This window comes from Panthera pardus, unplaced genomic scaffold (assembly GCF_024362965.1).
Source record: "Panthera pardus isolate Hobbes unplaced genomic scaffold, ASM2436296v1 HiC_scaffold_16, whole genome shotgun sequence".
Taxonomy (NCBI): Eukaryota; Metazoa; Chordata; class Mammalia; order Carnivora; family Felidae; genus Panthera; species Panthera pardus.
The window spans coordinates 47882836-47907229 of NW_026526721.1; the positions used below are offsets into that span (position 1 = coordinate 47882836).

Consider the following 24394-nt stretch of genomic DNA (forward strand, 5'->3'; position numbering starts at 1 on the left):
CAGAAAGAGATTGAGAATCTGAAGCAGGGCCCATGATCAGCATGGAGCCCAATGTAGGGCTTGATCCCACAACCCTGGGATCATGGCCTGACCCAAAATCAAGAGTCAGACACTCAACTGACTGAGCCACCCAGGAGCCCCTCTTTTCTTCTTTTTTAATATATGCAATCAATATATTATAAACTTATTGAATTTAACATATGCATTCAATAAATTATAAATTTCCCACTAAATACTACTTTTGCTGCATCCCATAAATTTTGATAAGTTGTTTTTTTTCATTTTTATTTAACTCAAAATATTTAAAAATTCCTCTTGAGATTTTTTTCTTTTCTTGTGTGTTGTTTAATCTCCATGTATTTTGGGATTTCCTAGCTATCTTTCTGTTATTGATTTCTAGTTAAATTTCAGTGTTGTCTAAGAGGATATATTGTATTGTTTCTATTATTTTAAATATGTTAAGGTGTGTTTTATGGCCCAGAAAGTGATCTACCTTAGTTACTATTTTTTTTGAGCTTGAGAAGAATGTGTATTCTGCTGTTGTTAGATCAAGTAGTTTATTGATGTCAATTGTATCCATTTGATTAATGGTGCTTTTGAGTTCATCTAGGTCCTTACTGATTTTCTACCTGCTGTATCTATCCATTTCTGATAGAGAGTGTTAAAGCCTCCAACTAGAATAATGGATTTATGTATTTCTCCTTGCCATTCTATCAGTTTTTGCCCCATATGTTTTGATGCTCTGCCGTTAGGCCCATACACATGAACAATTTTTATGTCTTCTTGGGGAATTGACCCCTTTATCATTATGCAATGCCCATCTTTATATTCCTGATAACTTTCCTTGCTCTGAAGTCTGCTCTGTCTGAAATTAATATATCTACTCTTGCTCTCTTTTGATTAGTGTTAGTATAATGTAAATTCTCCATTTCTTTACTTTTAATCTATATGTGCCTTGATATTTAAAGTGAGTTTCTTATAGACAACATACTGTTGGGTCTTTTTAAAATTTTTTTTTTAATGTTTATTTATTTTTGAGAGAGAGAGACAGAGACAGAGCATGAGTATGAGTGGGGGAGGGGCAGAGAGAGAAGGAGACACAGAATCTGAAACAGGCTCCGGGCTTTGAGACAGAGCACAGGGCTTGAACTCATGAACTGGGAGATCATGACTTGAACCAAAGTTGGACGCTTAACTGACTGAGCCACCTAGGCGTCCCCCCACCATTTTTTCTTTTTGATCTACTCTGATAATCTTATCTTTTAATTGGTGCAGGTACACCACTGATGTTTAAAGTAATTATTAATTAGTTTAATATCCACCATATTGGTTACTGTTTTCTATTCACTGTCCTTGTTCTCTGTTCCTATTTTTGTCTTCTGCTCTTTTTTGTTTTTGTGTGTGTATGTGTGCAATGCCTTTTTAGGTAACTCTTTTCACTCGCCCCGACCCTGCCCCCAAGACACACTCACTTACATGAACCTCCAACTCTGTGCAGCTTGATGTGAACCATGGTGGGGCTGGGCTTCTGGTTCCAGTATTCTTTTCTTGCATCTCATGGAGAAGCAAGCAGACAGAGTCTACCAACTTGGCTTCAACCCTTTGGACAACAACAGCCTCTGCCTTCATCATTTCCTGTCTCTAAGGGAGCAAGAGTATCTGATCACTAAGAAAGACATCTCATTTTTCCTGTCTTGGTCTAGGAAGTGGTAGAGTAAGAGGACGTAAAAAAATTGAGATTATTATGGTGTCATTGCCAGGCTGGGACCTGGATGCTACTTTGAAGTGACAGAATGAGATTCACATCAAGAAGACTTCCTAATGCTTCTTTGGCTCATGGTGGATAAGTGAGTGAACATTTTATTAGCCTTCAAGAAGGAAGATGCTTGCTTTCTTGTCATTTCCAAATGTTGAATAACCCCTTTAGAAGCTGGAGCAAAATTCAGAGAGTGGAGCTTTGTAAAGGTCTTGGATGCCTTTTAATTTGGGATTTAGTAGAGACTAAATTCTTCTGGCATGTGCTCAGCTCCCCACTGGCAGTGTTGAACAGATGGAGTACAGGTGACATTTGCATTTCTGGTGGAGGTTGGGTGTGGTGGGGATTAATTTTAGTTTTGTCTCTTGGTGTCTGCCCCACCTTGGCAAGGCTTATTTAGATCTCAGATGTTAGCTTTTCCTTGGCTAGGGCTGTGAGGTGCCTCACTAGCTTCAGCACGTACACACATACCCTTGGGCTGTTTACTCCATATTACTTTGTGCCAGATGGGTCTGGTCTTCTCTAGCCCACTCAGATCCACAGGTGGGTGATGTCAGTCAGAGCCATGCTGAGAGGTGGGTCTGGTGTGCCACCTGTTCAGAGTGAGAAGGGCCTCCTTGCCACATTCGGCTCTTGCCTTCCTCCTGTATCCTGGTCTTATTACAGCTCTAGGCCCATTTGCTGTGACTTGAAGTATATTTCTGACCAGCTTAGTAGTGTGGTGAGAGTTCAGAAGAAGCCATGGTTTCCCAATACCTTTAATTGTCTTTTAGCTATTATTGTGGTCCTCTGGTTATGTGACTGCCCAGCTGTATCCAACTCTGGGTTCAGATCTGTGCTTGAAAAGACAAGCAAACACTGGCAGGAGGCTAAATGTGGGGCATGGGGGTAATAAGCCCAGCTCCAATGACAATCACATCCTCTTCCCCCTCACTTTTCAGTTTGTTTATGAGGCTGTAATGATGGCATGCAAGATAAATTCCATGAGCATTTCTAATTTCTAAGGACTAATTTCTCCCTGGCTATACTCTGCCAGGAGGAGAGGTGGGGAGATGCCAGGCAGTGGTTGTAGGGCTGACTCTGGCCACTGTCCTTCCCCTCTCAATTAGGAAATATGGGCTACTGGGGGGGGGGGGATGAAGTGTCACTCACCTTGATATGTTGGTTTTTTAGAGTGTGCCTTTATTGAGGACCTGGGCCTTATTCTTGTGGGTTACTGTTATTAGTTTACTTTCAGTGGTGCCACGAGCTAGTGTTCCAGCTTCCACCTGAATTCTCAGGAGCACCCACTGGTTTTGGTCTGTACTTGCAGTTGAGAGCTCACAATCCTGCAAGACTATTGGGCCAGATCCTGGCTACTGCATATCTAGTACACTCTACTCACTTGGCCCTGTCAAAATGAAATACTTTTTAAAATTCCTAAGTCTCTGAAGCTTGCTCATTTACCTCCTATAGTCTAACTCTATACTTTCCAACATTTTTTCATGACAGAGTTTACATAGAACATGATACCATGCAGATGAGAGGGCTCATTCCTAGGCAATGGTCCAGCACTGGGGAGTAGGTTCTGGCTTCCATAAGCCTTGTTCCTACCTTACATTCACCTGGCTGTTCCGGGGACTGTGGGAATTAGTATTTTCCTCTGGCACAACTGTATCCCGTACACAAGTGTGCTGCATCAGAGTTTAACATTTATTTATTTTTGAGACAGAGAGAGACAGAGCATGAACGGGGGAGGGTCAGAGAGAGAGGGAGACACAGAATCTGAAACGGGCTCCAGGCTCTGAGCAGTCAGCACAGAGCCCGATGCGGGGCTCGAACTCACATACCGCGAGATCGTGACCTGAGCCGAAGTCGGACGCTTAACCGACTGAGCCACCCAGGCGCCCCTGCATCAGAGTTTAGAAGCTCTGGCCCAACACCTACTACAGACCACAATCTCAGGTGCAGCCAAAAGTTCCATCTACAAACATCTTTCAAGGTATCCCCAGGGGTAAAAATATTTGCCCAAGGTGTTGTGAGTTAGGAAGAACTAAGTTCCTACAGTTTGGCACTTTTCTCAGTGCAGTCTGCCACCATTTTCCCTTCTGAGGGATAGATGGATACCAACACTGCATGTCCCCTCCAGGTTAGCATGCCTAGGCTCTTTGGCTCTCTGGCCACATTTTGATGCTTAGGATGCTTCTTCCTACCCACTACATCCCTAACTATTTCCCGACTTCCACATATCTCTAACCTCCTAGGAGCCAACAGTGGGGTAAGTCCCAATTTTGCTACATCTTCTGCATAGCTTAAAACATTGTTTCTTACGATATGGTTGAAGGCATCACTGGGTGCTCATCTGATGCCATCTGCTCTTGTTACTGTGACCCAGACCTTGACGACTGGCCGAGTGCAATGCAGGTATTGCAAGAGCACTCTAGTCCTCTTTAACTCTTTGGACTGTGTGGTACCAGATATTGCTTCTTGTACTTAAACAGGGCTATGAGCATGCTCATCGATCCATCCATTTCTTTATCTACTTGTTTAACAACCTATTCAACAAATGCTGGCCAATGGGGATATAAAGATAAAAGACATAGTTCTTGCTTTCTAGAAGTTCAGTCTAGTGAGGGAGACCTTAGAAGTATAATGATGGTTTGCATGAAAAATTCCACGTGAGTGCTTTGTGAACACAGAAACGGGGGACCTCACACTTGGAGAGTGGGCCATGGAGATTCCTTGCCTGAGATGAGATGACTGAAAAAATTGAGTCTTTTCCTTTTCTTCTTTCTTTTTTTCTTGAACTGAGTCATGTAGGATGCATGTTAACTGCGTGAAGGAGAAAGGTTCTAGGTAGCAGGAAAACTATGTAGAGCTAGGAAGCATGTTAGAGAGCTTGGCATATTTGGGGTATTGCAAATGCCACAATTTTGTTTGGTCATAGTAGTGTTCTAATGGAGAGCAGAAAATAGGATAAAGATTTCTCTAAAACATTTCTGGAGGAGAAAAAGGGAGACTGCCATGTTAGCCTGCCATGATCAGAGCACACTTTTGAAATGAGAGTGTCTGTAAGATTCAAAACAATATGTAGAAGCGCTGGGATGTTTTATCTGGATGAAAGAGATTTAGATAATAGTCTGGGCCTGACTAAACTTGTTATGTACGACTTCTGTGAGTGCAGGCATCACAATTGGGAAAGGAAGATTGCATTCTGAATCTTGGTTCTTTCACTCAAAAGACAGCGTAATCCTGGGCAAGTTACATGACATTTATAAACTGGTGTCCCATTAATAAAGATGGTTTTCATAATGTCTACCTCACCAGGGTTGATGTTAGAAATAAGTCATATAATTTATTGATGTATGAAAGAACCTAACGTAAAACACCTGACAAATGTTACTTTCTCTGTCTTTTTTCCTCTCCCCATTTTTTTCCTTCTTTTTTCCCTTTCCACCTTCCCTTGCTCATGAATCTTACTTATTAAGTAAGAAATACAGGTCAAACACCTTGCAAGGATCTGTGTTATCCATTATGGTTGCCATTAGCCATACATGACTATGGAACACTTGATGTGTGTCTAGTCCCCATTGAGATGTGCTATGAGTGTAAAATACAGAAAGTAAAGACTTAGTACAAAGAAAAAAAAAAAGGAATGTGAACTATCCCATCAATTTGTCAATAAATCACACATACTTAAATGATAACACTTTGGATATATTTGGTTAAGTAAAACAGTCTTAAGATTAATTTCATCTGTTTCTTCTTACTGTAAAAGATGTGGCTGCTGGAAATTTAAAATTACATATATGGCTTGCATTTTATCTCTATGGGACAGTGCTGTACTGGTTGTTGGGGACTCAGTGGTGAAAAGAAATGCTGATCTTGCAGAGCTTTTAGTGTAGTGGGGGAAGTTGGGAAACTACCACCGATGACAAAAACAACAAAAATAAATAAATGAAAAAACAACAAATATAAAATTCCACATTGTAATAAGTACCGTGAAGAAAGGTTTTCTATGGGCAGGAAAACTGGAGGACCTAATTTAGGCTGACTGGTCATGGGAGCCTCTCTGAAGAAGAAACATTTTCGCTGGGCCTTCGGGAAGGCCTTCCTACATGAAGTTTCCAGGAAAAAGTGGAAACAGAGATCCAGACAGAGGAAACAGACTGCCAGTTGATATTTGTTAAGTCTACCAAACACCTGGCCTGTGGTATGGAGCTACCAGGAACAAGAAAGGTCCCTGTGTCTTCGGAGCTTGTGGTCTGGTGAGGAGACAGAAAAGGCAGGTTCCTGAGTGTGCAGGGCTGAGGCAACTACCAGCTGGTAGTGTTTCTCCTTCTCTCTTCACACTGCCTCAGACCATCACAGACCATAGCCTTGGCTGTGAAGCTCCTCTGGGCCAGTCAGTTCTTTCATCATGGGTAACACTTACATTTGTCCCTTTTCCTCTGTTCTCACTGCTCTGTTCCAACTCAGACTCGTCATCTCAGAAACAAGCGTCTGCAATAGCCTCTTAACCAGTTTCCTTGCCTCCAGCCTCTTGTTCCCTTTAATACCTTCTGTGCGTGGCTGTCAGATTAATCTTCCTGAAATACCATTTACACCATGTAACTTCTTTTCTTCAAAGCTTTTACTAGCTTCCTGATACTGGCAGGGGAGCCGTATGTCAGGTGCTCTGCACTTGTCTCAATTTTCACCCTTTCCTTTTCCTATCATGGATAATGACAGTTCCCAGCGAAGCTCAGTCTACAGCCGGAATGGTAGCTTCTTTGGCTGACATTGAGCAGCCTTTGAAGCCTCATCTCTAGCCATCTTCCCGTATTTCCAATTCGGCCCTACATTGCCTTCTGGGCCAGGCATGCTGGAGTCCTCATTGTCCTTGAAGCACACAGGGAGGGGCAAGGGCAGATTAGTAAGAGCATGAGTTCCAGAGTCACCCACACCAGCTTCAAATCCCAGCTCTGCTGTTTAACTAGAACCCTTTCAGTAAGTTACTTATCTTTTCTAAGCCTTGGTTTCCTCCTTTGTTAATACCAGGAGGCTAGCAGTAATTTGTATCCTTTGAGAATAGGTGGGAGGATAAGATAAGACACTGTAAGTAGAGTATTTTGCAGGTACTTCCTCCATATTAAGCCCTAATCTATGCACACTGTTTAAGTAAATAGTAAACCATATATGTGCTGACTAACAATGCTGCCTCCAGAAATCTCTGGCCTTGCTTTTTTATTTTTTTTGCAACCTCCTTATATCTGGTGATGGATTGTGATGTGACTTCTGTGTAGCTGCGATGCCGACCAGACACTGAATAGTGGTGTCAGGGAGCTAGATGGGGCCTCAAGAGACCATCCAGTGTAGGACCCTGAGGCCCCTCACTGTGTTCGAGTAGATTCTAAGGAGTTACTTGAAAAATCTTTTTAGCCCTTGTGGGGCTTATTATTTTTCTTGCACGGCAGTCTCTGGTTGGCTTTCCCTCCCCAAAGTCCTGTTATTGCTGGTTTATCACATGTTTTTGTCCGCTTTTAATTAGATGTCTTTTTTGACTTCTGTCAATGAGCAACAGTGAAAAAAAGGTTTGAAGCTGGGAATAGAGGAGACTGGCGGTTTAGTTACCACCTCAGTTATGAATCTTCAGGTGAGTCGTCTTCTTCCCGCATTCCTGATCATACTTCATAAGGTCCTTCATGGAATTAACCAGATCATGGGCTTGGAAGTGTTAAAAGCCTCACACAGATTTAAGGTGCTGTCTTTCCTCACCTATTTTGTTTTTGTTGGACTTGGTATAAGACTCATCGTTAAAAGGAGGAGGCAATGTGAGGTCTTCTCATAGGAAACATGTAGATAGTGCTATAGGTAGGCTTAAGGAAAACTAGTCATAAGGAATTTTTGTTATTTTATTTTATTTTACTTTTGTTTTATTTTAAGGTTTATTTATTTTGAGAGAGAGAGAGAGAGAGAGAGAGAGAGAGAGTGCGCACATGTGAGGGAAAGCGGGGGAGGGGCAGAGAGAGAGGGAGAGAGAATTCCAAGCAGGCTTTATGCTCAGTGCAGAGCCTGATGCGGCACTCGATCTCACCAACCGTGAGATCATGACTTGAGCCAATATCAAGAGTTAGATGCTTAACCCACTGAGCGAACTAGGCAACCTGCATTTTAAATAAATAATGAAAAATATAATCACCAAAACAGTTCTAATTTTTTTTCTCCTATCAGTTTTGGATTACAACAGGATAGGTTACAATTCAAACAAATTAAGTTACAAAGAACACATTGTGCTTCAGAGTCCTCTGAGTAATTAGGAGTCTTTTTTAAGGTAGGAAGCTCTAAGTGGAAGGAAATCTTTGGGTCAAGATTGACTTTTATATTTGCAGTCAAAGGCAGAAAGTGAGTAAATGTGGCTACAGTCATGTTTCTCAATTTTTTTTTAGACCAAGACATAAAAATCTCACATCATCTATTAGTATTTTAAAATAGGTATTTAAAATACATAAATATAATTTATGATATATATGATTTTGAGAGCATCATCTTCATCAGGAAACACTGAACAAGGGACTTCATCTTTCTTTGCATTTATCTCTTTGTAAAATGTAGTATGTAGTAGTTTGTCATCAAGAGCAGAATATAATACCTGGTTTAGGGTTAGTGCATCATAAATACTTTTGAAGTAAGAATAAGTGGAAATTAACAAAAAAGTAAATTTTGGGGGTGCCTGGGTGGCTCAGTCGGTTAAGCGTCCGACTTTGGCTCAAGTCATGATCTCGTGGTTTGTGAGTTCGAGCCTCGCATTGGGCTCTGTGCTGACAGCTCAGAGCCTGGAGCCTGTTTCAGATTCTGTGTCTCCCTCTCTCTCTGACCCTCCCCCCATTCATGCTCTGTCTCTCTCTCTCAAAAATAAATAAACATTAAAAAAATTTAAAAATAAAGCAAATTTTTAACATTTTGGTCTCATTTATGGAGACCAAAATGTCTATAAATTACCCCATCTAAATTACTTTGGTATGTGACTATAGGAAAAGAAATAAAGTACCAACAGGAATTCAGAAGATATATTGTATTTGTTAAATCCATTGAAGGGAACAGCAAGATTAATATAGTGCCCATCATACTTGACCACCTTTATGTCCAGTCCTTCTTTTTTTTCCTTCCAAATTTTTAATTAAATTCTATTTAGTTGACATATAGTGTAATATACGTTTCAGGAGTAGAACTTACTGGTTCATTACTTAGATATAACATCCAGTGCTCATCATAATAAGTACCCTCCTTAATACACATCACCCATTTAGCCCATCCCTCCTCCCACCTCTCCTCCATCAGCCCTCAGTTTGTTCTCTGTTGTTAAGAGTCTCTTATGGTTTGCTTCCCTCTCTCTCTCTCTTTTTCCCTTCCCATATGTTCATCTGTTTTGTTTCCTAAATTCCACATATGAGTGAAATCATATGATACTAGTCTTTCTCTCACTGACTTATTTCACTTAGCATAATACATTCTAGTTCCATCCACACTGTCACAAATGGCAAAATTTAATTCTTTTTGATGGTTGAGTGATATTCCATTGTGTGTGTGTGTGTGTGTGTGTGTGTGTGTGTGTGTGTGTGTGTGTGTATGCCACATTTTCTTTATTCGTTCCTCTGTCAATGGACATTTGGCCTCTCTCCATAGTTTGGCTATTGTTGATAATGCTGCCATAAACATTGGGGTGCATGTACCTCTTCCAATCTGTATTTTTGTATAAATGCATAGTAATGCAATTGCTGGGTCATAGGGTAGTTCTATTTTTAACTTTTGGAGGAACCTCCACACTGTTCTCCAGAGTGGCTGCATGGTTTGAATTCCTACCAACACTGTAACAGCGTTCCCCTTTTTTTCATCATTACCAACATCTGTTGTTTATGATCAGTCCTTCTAACTTTGAGCCCCACGACTCTTATTCTACTTGTTCAGAACTGATTTTCAGAAGAACCAGCAAAGAACCAATTATTTGGTGGCTCTGATGCTAGGAATCATGAAGAGATTGGAAGAAACATTGAAAATCATCATTGATCAATACTTCCAACCTTAGCAAATAAGAGATTAACCCATTTTTTTGTATTAAATTTTTTTTTAACGTTTATTTATTTTTGAGACAGGGAGAGACAGAGCATGAACAGGGGAGGGTCAGAGAGAGGGAGACACAGAATCTGAAACAGGCTCCAGGCTCCGAGCTGTCAGCACAGAGCCCGATGCAGGGCTCGAACTCACGGACCGTGAGATCATGACCTGGGCCGAAGTCGGCCGCTTAACTGACTGAGCCACCCAGGCGCCCAAAAGATTGACCCATTTTTAATATCGGAGGACTTTTGGGATCCCTCCCTACCCCATCCAACAATTGGATTGTGGCTATACTTTTAGTATCTATTGACTGAGAAAAAAAAAAGACATACTCATACCAGTTCAGGTGGCCTCTTACAATGGCATCTTGATGCAGGGGTCTGTAGCTTACCTGATGATACCACTGTTTTAGATCAAATTTCTCATTTCACAAATGAGGCAATGGGACAGTTTTGATTAAGAAATAGCCAGGATAGGGATGCCTGGGTGGCACAGTTGGTTGAGTGTCTGAGTCTTGATTTTGGCTCAGGGCATGATCCAAGGGTTCTGGGATTGAGCCCTGTGTCAGGCTCCATGCTTAGTATGGATTCTCTCTCTTTCTCTCCTTCTACCCCTGTCCCTTACTAACTCTGTCTCTCTCTAAAAAGAAAAGAAAAAGAAATAGCCAGGGTATAATTCAGAAAAGTACAGGATGTTTATTTATTTATTTATTTATTTATTTATAATTTTTTTTAATATTTATTTTTTGAGAGAGAGATTGACATAGTGTGAGCATGGGAGGGCAGAGAGAGAGAGGAAGACAAAGAATCTGAAGCAGGCCCCAGGCTCTGAGCTGTCAGCACAGAGACTGACGCGGGGCTCGAACCCACAAACAGTGAGATCATGACCCTAGCCGAAGTCGGACACTTAACCGATTGAGCCAACCAGGCGCCCCCAGAAAAGTACAGGATGTTTAAATATAGATCTGGAAATATTCAAAAGTCATGGCCTGTGACTTTGTGCTGCAACGGTAGTGTGTCTGACTCTAGAAGTCACAGCTAAATCAACTTGAGATCTCTTACTCAGAGAAACATGTCAGTCTCTTCTAATGAATTTCATGCTTGGAGAAACAGAAATATTATCTTTTTCCCCCAGTTTATTTATTTATTTTGAGAGAGAGAGAGCAAGTGAGCACACAAACAGGGGAGGGGCAGAGAGAGGAGAGAAATATTTCTTTTTCAAGTTTATTTATTTTGAGAGAGAGAGAGAAAGAGAAAGGGAGAGAGAGAGGGTGAACAAGCAGGGGAGGGGCAGAAAGAAAGACAGAATCCCAAGGAGGCTCCACACCATCACCATCAGCACAGAGCCTGATGCAGGGCTGGAACCTGTGAACGGTGAGATCGTGACCTGAGCTGAGATGGAGAATCAGATGCTTAACTGACTGAGCCACTCAGGTACCCTGAAACAGACATATTCTTGAATTCTTTCCTCTTATGTTCATGTGGCACTTCAGTGTCAAATTCTTCCCCAGCTTCATGGGTATGGCTTGAGAAATCTCTACCCTGAACTGTTGCAATGTTCTTTACCCAATGGAAATCCTTTCATGGGATGCCAGATAAAACACAGGGCACCCAGTGAAATTTGAATTTCAAATAACACATGAAACATATAGGACATATTTATGCTAAAAAAATTTGTTGCTTATCTAGAATTCAGATGTCACTGAGTATCCTATACTTTTGTTGTTGTTGTTGTTGCTGCTGCTGAATTTTGTCTACACCACATTGTCCAAAGTGGTACCAAGTGTTGAAGGGCAGGAACTGGAAATGTGGGTGACATTCTTGCATAGTTGTCAACACTGGTTATTGACATATTTTCTGGAGACCTTTAAGATCTCTGTCAAAGGCTATGAGGCTTGTGTATAGTTTTCTCACGAAGCCTTGCTGTTTTTCATGGACATGTAACTCAACTCAGACACTGGCAGCCCAGCCTAGAAAAATTTACTCTTTCTTCTTTATTCCCTATGTTCATTCTCATTTACCTTGAGGTTTGTCATGACCTTGTGCCCTGCCCTTCTGTAAGGTGGAGGCAGAAACAAAGGTGGATATTTCTTTGGGCTGAAGTAATGACTTTAAGGGTGAATCAAGGGACAGGGGATAGGGTAGGAGGGAAGGAGTCTTCAACTCACTCTGACCCCTCATTTTCTTGTATAGGAGTCAGAGCATTTTCCATGGAGTATAGCGAACTACAAAACTCTCCACTTTTTGTTGTCTGAATGTGAATTTAGAGGAGGCCAGAGTTTTTTTTGTTTTTAATTTTTTTTTAACATTTTATTTATTTATTTTTGAGAGAGAGAAATAGAGAGAGACAGAGAATGAGCAGGGGAGGGTCAGAGAGAGAGGGAGACACAGAATCCTAAGCAGGTTCCGGGCTCCAGGCTCTGAGCTATCAGCACAGAGTCCAAAGTAGGGCTTGAACCTCGAGATCATAACCTTAGTCAAAGTTGGCGCTTAACTGACTGAGGCACCCAAGTGCCCCTAGAGGAGGCTAGAGTTTAGATGCCTATCAGAGATGCCTATTTCTGTCTCTTCTTTTTTTTTTTTTTCTTTTTTCTTTTCTTAGTTTCTCTCTCCTGTACACATTTGATTCAAAATAAAATCTGGCATTGGGCCAATTTTTTTTCGCTTATTTAATTTGTAAAATGGGATATTCTAGGATTTTCTTAACTCCAATTGTGAAATCAATGATTTTATTCCCAAACCATGCAGAATACAATGACAAAGCCAAAGAAACAGCCCATTTGAATGAATATTCACATTGAAATTATACCACCTCAGGGGCAAAGCTGGGTAAAAGAATGGCTTTCATAACATATCCTATGAGTTAGAGAGCTTTTGCTTTGTAAGAAGTTGGAAAAAAAGCACTGCAAATTAGGCTACTTGTTGCATGGGATTTTGTTTCTTGCCCAGGAAATGGGATTTTGAAGGTTAATTTTACAAAATTCTATGATGACGAATGCCAAAATTCACTCCCTTTGGTGGTGAGGGTGGACTGTTTAGAATCAGAGCATGTGCAGAAATTAGAAATAGAGCACTTAGTGGTAGGCTCTAACAATTAGAAGAAAATAAGAGCTAGAAAGCAGTAGCATGAGTTGGCTTAAGAGTAGGAATTGCTTAGGGGCGCCTGGGTGGCTCAGTTGGTTAAGCATCCTGATCTCATGGTTTGTGAACTTGGTTCCCACATCAGGCTCTGTGCTGACAGCTCAGAGCCTGGAGCCTGCTTCGGATTCTGCATCTCCCTCTTTCTCTGCTTCTCCGCCTCTCATGCTCTTTCTCTCTGTGTGTCTCTCTCTCTCAAAAATAAACTTAAAAAGTTTTTTTAAAAAAAGCATAGGCATTGCTTAGATTTATTGATCTAACATTTTTTAATGCAAGCTTGGTGCTTGAATGAGTAAGGAACTCCTGGTTAGTGAGAAGAGATTGAGAGTAAAAGTGCAAGAAAGTGCTGTGGTAAAGGGATGTGCAGGTACTGAGGGCCAGAGGAGGTGCAGTGTAAATTAGACTGGAAGTTCATGATCAAGAGAAGAGTCACCTCCAAGGCCAAGCCCTTCCAGCTTTCATTTCTCCTTTGTGAGTCTTGCAGTCATGGCCTTGGATTTAAATCAGGACAGCCTTGATTTCTAACATGCTGCTCTGTTGTCAGGCTCAGTGACAGAAAAACTGGGTCTCTGCTTGACTTTTCCATTTATTTTCATCTTTCCCAAGTTTTCAAATGGAAAATTTCAAGAAGGTCCCAAAGTAGAAGAAATAGTATAACATACTTGTTACCTAGTTTCAACAATCACTAACTCGTAGCCAATTTTCTTTTATCTATTTCCTAACCCATACTTTTCCTCCCCCAAATCATTATTTTTGTGTTAGAATTCTCCAGAGAACAGAACCAGAAGGATGTATGTATATGTATATGTATATACAAATACATGGAGTTGGAGAAAGAGAGAGAGAGAGAGAGAGAGAGAGAGAGAGAGAGAGAGAGAGAGAGAGATATTAGAGGAATTGACTCTTGCAATTATGGGGGCTGGCAAGTCTGAAATCTGAAGTCCTAAACCAGCAGGCTGGAGACCCAAGGAAGAGTTGATGTTGCAGTTTCTATTGGGAAAACAGTCTGGAGGCCAGATTACTTCCTTTCTCTTAAGGCCTTCAAATGATTAGATGAGATCTCCACTGCCCACCCCCCCCCCCCCAGTGTGGAGGGTAATCTGCTTTATTCAATGTCTAAATGTTGAATATTGATTCTGTCTAAAAAATACCTTCACAGCAACATCTAGATGGTGTTTGACTAAAAATTGGGTATCATGAGCTTAGCAAGTTTAACACAAAATCAACCATTACAATTTTGAAACTAATTCAAGTCATATTGTTTGGTCCATAATATTTCAGTGTGTATCTCTAAAAAATAAAGATTCTTTAAAAAACTTAAACACAATGCTATTATTACCCCTATGAAATTTAAAATCCTGAATTATTTTTATTTGAATTAAGATCTAAATATTGTCCATACATCGCAATTGTAGATACCACTCAGAACTCTCTATTGGTATATGTGTTCTCCTTTTACCTCTGTTTTTCTTAAATTTATCTGTTGAAGAAACTAGTTTGTTCTGTATAATTTTGCATCATCTGGATTTTACTGTTGTATCCCTAAGATATCATTTGACATGCTCCTCTGCTCCTGAATGTCCTATCAATTGGTAATTATATAGAGAGGCTGAATCACACCGAAGCTAATTTTTTTTTTTTTTTTTGCAAGAATACTTCAGGCACACCTTGTCAGGTTATCTCTCTGGGATGTCAACCATTTTTTTAAAAATTTAAATCCAAGTTAGTTAACATAGTGTAATAATGATTTCAGGAATAGAATTTAGTGATTCATCACTTATATACAACACCCAGTGCTCATCACATCAAGTGCCCTCCTTAATGCCCATCACCCATTTAACCCATGCCCTCACCCAACACCCCACCACAACCTCAGTTTGTTCTCTGTATTTAAGAGTCTGTAATGGTTTGTCTCCTTCTCTGTTTTTATCTTATTTTTCCTTCCCTTCCCCAATGTTCATCTGTTTTCTTTCTTAAATTCCACATATGAGTGAAATCATATATTTGTCTTTCTCTGACTGACTTATTTTGCTTAACACAATACACTCTAGTTCCATCCACGTTGTTGCAAATGGCAAAATTTCATTCTTTTTGATCGCCGAGTAATATTCCATTGTGTGTATATACCACATCTTCTTTATCCATTCATCAGTCGATGGGCATTTGATCTCTTTCCATACTTTGGTTATTGTTCATAGTGTTGCTGTAAACATTGGGGTGCATGTGCCCCTCCGAATCAGCATTTTTGTATCCTTTGGATAAATACCTAGTACTGCAATTTCTGATTTATAGGGTAGTTCTATTTTTAATTTTTTGAGGAACCTCCATACTGTTTTCCAGAGTGGCTGCACCGGTTTGCATTCCCACCAGCAGTGCAAAAGGGTTCTTTCTCTGCGTCCTTGCCAATATCTGTTGTTGCCCGAGTTGTTAATTGTAGCCATTCTGACAGGTGTGAGGTGGTATCTCATTGTGGTTTTGATTTGTATTTAGCCATCTTTGTTTATTAGTGGCTGAGTTTATTAATTCATTAGGGCTTGTGAATTCTAAATTCTATCACTTCTTCTGCATTTACTAGCTGAAATATTTATATAAAGAGGAATTTCCCCCCATTAACTATTGAGGTATAGTTCTTCCTAATTCTTTAAAAAAATTTTTTTAATGTTTATTTTTGAGAGAGAGAGAGAGAGAGCACAAGGGGGAGAGGGGCAGAGAGAGAGAGGGAGACACAAAATCAGAAGCAGGTTCCAGGTTCCAAGCTGTCAGCACAGAGTCCAACACTAGGCTTGAACCCGTGAACGGGGAGATCATGACCTGAGCCGAAGTCGGACTCTTAACCAACTGAGCCACCCAGGCACCCAGTTCTTCCTAATTCTTCATTCCAGCATTTCCCAAATTGGAGTTGATAGTTCCTAGGCATCTGCCGACATGTTCTTGTGGGCAGAGAAAGAGGTCTGTAAACTTTCTATTATAATAATCTAACTCTGCACTTTCATTTCAACAAGAACTGAGAAATATTATTAGCATCTCCTAGATCACCTGCATACACATCTTATATCGGAGTTCAACCAATGATATCAGTGCTGAAGCTTACATTTCTATTTAGGATTGTGACAGGCAAGAAGCACTGCTTTAATTATCAAGGGTTGATGCATAAAGAATATGGACTTAACATGCCAAACAGCCTTTCAGTGGAATTTAATTTGAATAGAAAATTGAGTCAACTGGAGGACAAAATAATATACATGTTCTGAACCAAAAAGAATATACCCTGGAGCTGTCAGTGTGATAGTCATGCCGTGAAAGTCCATTTATTTTAGCAGAAGTAATTATTATATTTTATTTGTTTATTTGGTTGTGTTGGTTTTGTAGTTTTTCTTATATTTAATTTGTAAATTGGTTTATTTTTATAATTGTCCAAATATATATTTTTACTATGTAAGAAAGTTTATAATAAAAACAATTTAAGGCAACATAGTGGCTCTGGAAAGAATTTTTTTTTTTTTTACTTTTAAAATGTCTGCATATTACTCGAGTTTGAGAAACACTGCTTTGTCCCATTGTGGCTTTCATAAGCTATTAGTGAATCTCACTTTCAGTGTAATTTGTCTTGTTAAGGAGTGACTCTCTTGCTGAGGGTATTTGGAATCCAACAGTGTGCATCTAGAGACCGACACCCTGGGAGACTCCAAGGAAAGACTTGTACTGGGGAAAGGGTGTTTTGGGGCCCTCTGCCCTTCCTGACAGCATTGTAAACCACCAAATGCAGGCAGCTGCTTCCTTGTGTATTGTTCACTGGAGCCTTGTAAGGTCTGGTAAATGGAGAATCTTAGGCCGTGCCTACACATCACCAAAACAACTCTTTGGAAAGATAAAAAGAAAATAATAAAAACCACCTAAAGCAGTCTTCTGCAACTTAAAAAAAATTTTTTTAAGCGTTTATTTATTTTTGAGAGACAGAGCGTGAATGGGGGAAAGGCAGAGAGGGAGGGAGACACAGAGTTCCAAGCAGACTCCAGGCTCTGAGCTGTCAGCACAGAGCCTGACCCGGCCCAAACCCACGAACTGTGAAGTCATGAGCTGAGGTCAGATGTTTAAGGGACTGAGCCACCCAGTCATCCCAGTCTTTTCCAACTTTAATGTGATGATGAATTCCCTGGGGGATTTTTTTAAAAATGCAGATTCTGGCTTAGGTTGGGGGTGGGACCAGAGAAGCTGCATTTCTAACCCTTCCAAGTGGTGCTACCCCTTACCCTGTGTATTAACTATTTTATTGATATGTCCCAGTCATTTTACTTGATTTTCCTTGGAGAATACATGTCAAGTTCTCAGTACAGTGTTTGAGACAGCCAGCATTCAGTGAACGATTCTTGTTATGGTTGTAACAATTAGCTTTTGAGGTGTGGAGGGCAGAAATGATGGAAGAGAGGGTGAGGATTAGAGGTGGACAGACTTGAGTCAAGATTCCGGTTTTTCCACTTACAAGCTTATGGACTTGGGAAGTGAGTTAACTTTTCAAGTCTCTGTCTGGTTAAATGATTCCTCTCATGGAATCGAGAGGACTTTATTTTGGTTCCTAGAGTGGTGGGTTCTCTAAGGGGTCATTTTTCTTCCATTGTCCCTTTTGGACATAGACTTGGGGTTGAGTCTTGGGTTCAGTCATGACACTATAATCACATTACAGTTCTTATGAAAGGCACCTCTTTGCTATTATCTCTAACACAGTGATAATAATTATGGGATTAAATTCATTGGTGCGTGTCAGGTGTGTTGGCATAGAATAGGAACCCTGTCACCATGAGCCTTTCTCTCCACTTCACTTCACGTTGTGGTTGGTGAGGCTGACTAACCTTAGATGGCAGGTTTATGAGAAGGGCCCAATGCTTTCAACTCTGGCTAACTAGAATCATCTGGAAAGCTTACAAAATGAAAAAAGAAAGAAAGAAAGAAAGAAAGAAAGAAAGAAAGAAAGAAAGAAAGAAAGAAAGAAAGAATTCCCAGGCCTCACCCTCAGACATTCTGATTTAATTGTTCTGTGTGGGAACCAGAGGCTCTAAGTGTTTTTCTCGTTCCCAGATGGTTTTGCTGTGGTAGCTGTGTGGAGAACCACTGCTCTAGCAGACATTGAAACCCTGATCACCATCACCGGACCCTGAGCATTCCTCCTAACTTGCATGGACCAATCACACCTCTTCCACCTCCACTCCAGCCTTTCTGGTTGTTTCTTCTTATTCACTTGTCTAATTTTTATGCATTCCTGCAACTCCACTCCTACTGCTGCCCCTCCCTTGGCACATTGGGGGTAGCACTTCCGGAGCCCATCACAAGCAGGCAGGACAGGGGAGATTAGGCTTGTGGTGCCTCCTGACCCCGCTCTTCACATCCTGGACATGCACAGAAATCACAGTGGGCACCAGCCTGAGGAGGAAGGATAGCCGTCTGGAGAGCTTTGAGACATTTATACAGTACCTACTATGCGGCAGGAACTTTACTAGCATTAGGTCAGTTTATCCTCAGCTTTATAAAGTAGTTCTATTAATGGAATAATTCCCATTTTATAGAAGAAACTGAGGCAAAGTTAAATAATATGCTTCAGATCAAGCATACAGAGGTGAATCTGGCCTTTGGATTCAAGTAGTCTGATTCCAGAATCTGAGTTATTAATCCCCTGGGGGCAGATTTTAAAATGCTGATGCCCGGGTTTACCCACACTAATTGAAGCAGTTCTAGGAGTTGAGATCAAGGCATTGGTTGCTTTTTTTTGTTAGGTCTTCAAGGGATTCTATATACAGCCAGGATCAGAAGTAGACATCACTATGCTTTTGAGCCTCCCTCAGTGACATGGATCCTGCAAGTCTGTCGAAGCCTCCTTCTATTACTGTTCTCTTCTTCCCCTCTGTCAGTGATTTTTAAAAATGTTTTTGTGGGGCGCCTGGGTGGCGCAGTCGGTTAAGCGTCCGACTTCAGCCAGGTCACGATCTTGCGGTCCGTGAGTCCGTGAGTTCGAGCCCCGCGTCAGGCTCTGGGCTGATGGCTCGGAGCCTGGAGCCTGTTTCCGATTCTGTGTCTCCCTCTCTCTCTGCCCCTCCCCCGCTCATGCTGTGTCTCTCTCTGTCCCAAAAATAAATAAAAAACGTTGAAAAAAAAAAATTTTAAAAATGTTTTTGTGATTGTCAGAAGCCCTTATTGTGACTGGCAATCCTAAGGGGGTGTGGTCAGTTTTGGCCTTAAAGATGTTCATGCCCTAATCTCTAGAAACCCAGAAGATGTTACCTTACATGTATAGGGGTGGCAAAAGTTGACTTCTACCCGTGTTGGTTTTTCAGCTGGGACTCTAACAAAAAGACAGATAACAAGAAGAAAACAGTTTTTTAACCTGTGCAGTGCACATCACTCAGGAGAAACCTTAACGAAAAGTAACTCAAAGCAGCATCTTAGAATTCTGGCTTATGTACATCTTTAACAAAGAACAAGAAATTTGTAGAGAAAGGACAGGACAAAGTAAATCAGTTTTAAGCTTCCAAGGACAGAAAACCATGGGAAGATAAATATACGGGAGGGAACTAATGGAATAAGTTTTGTTTGTGGATTTCTCTGGTGCCATCTCTGGGCTGATAAGCATCTGTCTCCAGTGAAAGGGGAATTTATAACCTGTGTTTAGTCAGTAAAAGGGAGAGTTTTCCCTGCATTCTTAATTGCCTTCAGCTCGAAATAATTTTTATGTCAAAGAGACATATTTTGGGGTGGCACATTCTGGTTTCCTGCACATGGTAAAAGGTGTTTGGAAGATCTGATTAAATTAAGGATTTGGGGATGAGGAGATGACTATGGATTATTCAGGTTAAGCCCAATGTAATCACAAGGGTCCTTATAACAGTAACGCAGGAGAATCAGAATCAGGACAAGTGGCAACAGGAGAATGGGGTCAGCGTCAGTGAGAGAGAATGAGGTCTGAGTGAGACTCATTTCAGACTTTTGACCTCCAGAATCGTAAGATGTTGCAGTAATTTGTTAAAGCAACAACAGGAAACTAAAACAAGGTTATTATGGTGTTGCAGAAAGAAAACCGCCAATCTGTACCCCAGAGATTTGGGTTGCTTTTCTGCCTTGTACCACTTATTGGCTACAAACATTCAGGCAAGCTGCCAAATGTCTAAATGCCTCTTTTGCAAAATGGAACCAGTAAAAATGTATATATTTGAGGGCAGGACTGGGCCAATGGTGTCATAAACTTTACATGTGTTCCCTACTGTAGCCTTCATCTTTGAGCTTAGCTCAGCCCAGCCTAGCTCAGAACTTCAGAAGTGGAACCACTGTCCCCACCGCCCCAAACTGAGCCTGAGCGCTCTTATTGCTTTGCGTTATTTTCTCAAGAGCTGAAATTACCCTGTTTCTTTCTTTACTTGTCAGAGGCACTTGCCAAAATCAGGAGTCATTATTTCCTATGTTGCACCTATCTTTTTTGGGGGGCCTATTTTTAAAAAAATAGTAATTAAAATAAACAATGAGACATACATTTCCTGACACCAACAGACAAAGACACAGAAGAGTTATTCTGCCATTTCCTCCCCTACATCAACAAAATTGCACAATGTTTAGGTGTCACTATACTGGTTTCAGCCTCTGCTTGTTTTATTCACTTATTTTTCCAATAGCTGGTTTTGAACATGACTTGTCCTCCCTCACCACCACTTCCATTATTTGAGGGTGGCATTATGCCCACATTATCCATCTTTTTCAAGACGGGAAGGTGTGCTATATGGATCATAATTTGATTGCACCTGGTCCAAATATATAGTTGGCAGTGATGATATCCAATGCTAAGTCCTTGACCTCGTGTATGTCATATTTAATGTCAGGCCCTTCTTTTTCCTTAGTAGTAATATAGAAAACTTGGAAGATTTTTGCCTAAAAGGTCATGAGAATCTTGCAAACTGTATTTTTCCAAATGATGGTTGTTTTGTTTTATTAGTTGCAATAATGTGTACTTTATCTTTCTGAAAAAGGCACCCATAATCTTGGTTGGACTTATTTTGAGACAATATGTAACAGTTAAACTTGTTACATTTCTCTTTTTTTTTGCAATAGAAAAGAAAAAAAATCATTTTCATGTTAAGGGGATTTGACCTAGGGTCTTCTAAACCAGTACTGCTTAATTGGGGAAGGGAATATAATTTTGCTCCTCAGGGGACTTTTATCAATGCCTGTAGATATTTTTGATGTCACAACGAGGGGAAAAATTCTGCCAGAATCTAGTAGGCAGAGGCCAGACATGTTGCCATCCTACACAGCACAAGATGGCCCCACATAACAAAGAATTATCTGGCCTAGAATGTTAATAGTGCCACTGTTGAGAAATACTGCCTTAGACCAGTGTTTATCAAACTTTAATATGCATGTGAATCACCTGGGAATCTGACTAACATGAGGCCCTCAATGGATAGAGATGGACCTGGAACACTTTGGTTGTTTCATAAATATTAGTTGAAAGCACGGATCGATAGATGGAGAAATGAGGGAATGAATGGACAAGCAGGCAGCCGAGAGCACTAGTTATTATTTCCATACATATCTCTGAACAACCTTAGAGGCACTCATTCCAAAGAAAAATGAATTCTTTTCTACAAGGCCAGCAATTTGCCAAAAGCCTTCCCCAGGGTGCCACAGACTTCCTCAGATTAAAAACAGCTTCTTTTCTCTGATGTTTCACACTGTCCCTTCTGGCACAGGGTAAAGGTTCAGTCGTTAGTTATTTGGGGTGGTTACTAAGGCTGGATGTGTATTGGATACAGTGGGAAAAAGCCAGAGGCCCAAGCCCTTGCCCTGCACCTGAACCTGCCCCAGGGGAAAAAGATCCAGATGGAATCATATTCATGTGTGTGTAGGCAGCAGGGAGAAAGGAAGAAATGAATAACCAGAATAAGTTTTTAGAGGAAAATCTGGTTAGAATGAATTTTGTAGAATAGCCTGGTGGGGAAAGGACATCTACCAGTGGGCAACTTGTGGCAGAGACGTGGAGAATGGCATGAGTGTGTACTGTGTAAGCCTGTGAACTTCAGGAACTCAGAGATCTGTTAACGCTAGTTGGCAAATCATTTCCTTTTTACATATTCGTGGCTTTCTGGGCTCCTATTGATTACCTTCTGTCTGCCACTCCTCCACACACACAAATACAAACAAAGCCAAAATTTGGAACCTGATCCAGAAGTGCCTCTCCTTCCCAAGATGGTTTCCATGCTGTTGACGGCTATTTGCTTAGAATCCAGACACATCACTGCTGGCCTCCTGAGAATTGGTTGTGGTAGGCAGATGGGAGAAAAGGAAGGGAAGAGCAGGATGTAGGAAGGTGGGTAAAGAAGAGGTGAGGCAGCCAAAGCCATGAGAATGTGGCCACAGGGTGTTCTCTGCAGATAGGCCAAGGATTCATCCAGATGACCTTGTCAATAGAGCTCTTAACAATAGCAATTCTTCTGGTAGAAGGTTTGATGCAAAGGAACATGTCAACATTGTTGATTCAGGTGTGGTCATTGCAGTTTGGTTATATACGCTTAATAGTGAGTCTAGGCCACCAGGTGCCTGTGCCTCTGCTCTGAACCACAGTGACAGAGCTTTCTTTTGTGGGTAGGGAGTGGATAGCAGAATACTGGGGTGGAAGTCATGTCTTTGTTGAAGCAGTTCATCAAGATGGATGCATGTTCGCCATCCTCCTTGGGATTCCAAGAGATTCAAGTTTGCTATGATGCAGGTTTAGTAGGGAGTGCTATTTCTATTTCACCAGAAATGGTGGTGAGACTTTGAGTAGGATGATGAGGTTTGGTTTCTTGTATTTTGGGTTTTTTTGAGAGAGTGCGTGAGCAGGGGGTGGGGAGGGGCATAAAGAGAGGGAGAGAGAATAACAAGCAGGCTCTGCACTGTCAGCTCAAGGCCCAACACTGGCCTCGATCTCATAAACTGTGAGATCATGACCTGAGTCAAGATCAAAAGTTGGACACTTAACCAACTGAGCATGATGGGTTTTTAAATGCAACATCAAGTACACAATTTATGGAAGAAAATATGTATGTTAGATCACATGAAAATTAAAAATTCCATTTCTGTGAAAGGCGCTTTTAAGAAAAGGAAAAGACAAGTCATAGACTGAGAGAAAATATTTGCAAACCATACATCTGATGAAGAACTAATATATGAAATACACAAAGAACCCCTAAAGGTCAATAATGAGAAAACAATTAAAAAGTGAATGGAAGATCTGAACAGACACCTCAGAAAAGGAAATATCCAGATGGAAAATTATCATATGAAAAGCTCTTCAACATCATATATCATTAGGGAACTGCAAATTAAAACAACAATGAGATAGCACTACGTACCAATTAGAATGGCCAAAACCTAGAACACTGACAATAACAAATGCTAGAGACAATATGGAAAAATAAGAACTCTCTCGTTTGCTGCTGGTAGAAATACAAAATGGTGTAGCCACTTTAGAAGACGACTTGCCAGTTTCTTACAAAGCTAAAAATAGTCTTACCGTATGATCCAGGATTGTGCTCCCAGGTATTTACTCAAATGAGTTGTGGCTACTCAACTTTCATCAGTTATATTTATTACAAATATCTTCTATCTCTTTTATGTGTCTTTTAACTTTATTTATGGTACCATTGTGATAGAGGCATTATAGAGCCAGGGCTAAGTATCAATGCCAGCTCCATATGTATCCCTTCCATGACCTTGGACATTTTAGTTCATTTCTAACTTTGCCTCAATTTCTTCATCTGTAAAATTTAGGGGTGAATTTTGCTGCATGTAAGTTATACTTCAGTGAAACTAATTGAAAGGAGAAACAGAGACTCCTTCTGCCCTTTCTTCTCTCCTACAGCCTAGAACATGATTGTGATGGCTGGAGCTTTGGTAACTATCTTAGATTATGAGGATAAGGCCCATATTGAAGAGAAGGAGTAGGGAAACTGAAAGAGACTTTTATACATGATAGGATTTCGTTTCCATATCACATAAAACAGTTATGAAAATAGAGTATTCAGGGATGGGATGGTGGATCTACAAAGTTGCCAGCAAAAAATATTTAAATCTATTTTATGTAACAAAAAAAAAAATCTTAAAACTTGTAGATGTCAAAATAATAGCTAACATTTATTGATTGCTTTCTGTTTACCAACTACCCTTCAAGTAAGTACTTTGCATTTTAACTTATTTAATCTTCACAAGAAACCTCTGAAATACTTTTATCACTTTGATTTTATAGATGGAGAAAGTTATTCAGAGATGTATCAGTTTGTTTGTGCATTCACTAGTTGGGCATTTAGGCTGTTTCTGGGTTTTGGTTATTATGAATAAAGCTACTGTGAGCATTCATGTACAAATCTTTGTGTGGACATAATTTTAATTTCTCTGGGATAAATACCTAGGAGTG

General features: G+C 40.5%; 1 protein-coding gene across 3 annotated transcripts in view; it reads left to right on the plus strand.

Moving 5' to 3' along the window:
- The window catches only part of TMEM45A (transmembrane protein 45A), a 74345-nt gene that overhangs the window by 22884 nt on the left and 27067 nt on the right, over positions 1 to 24394 (plus strand). The window contains exon 1 of one of the 3 annotated variants that reach the window (XM_019448174.2): positions 7266 to 7370. The exons of the other annotated variants lie outside the window; for them this stretch is intronic. The gene's annotated coding sequence lies outside the window, so the exon portion shown is untranslated. Of the gene's footprint in view, positions 1 to 7265; positions 7371 to 24394 lie in introns of those variants that run through there. 3 annotated transcript variants of the gene reach the window in all.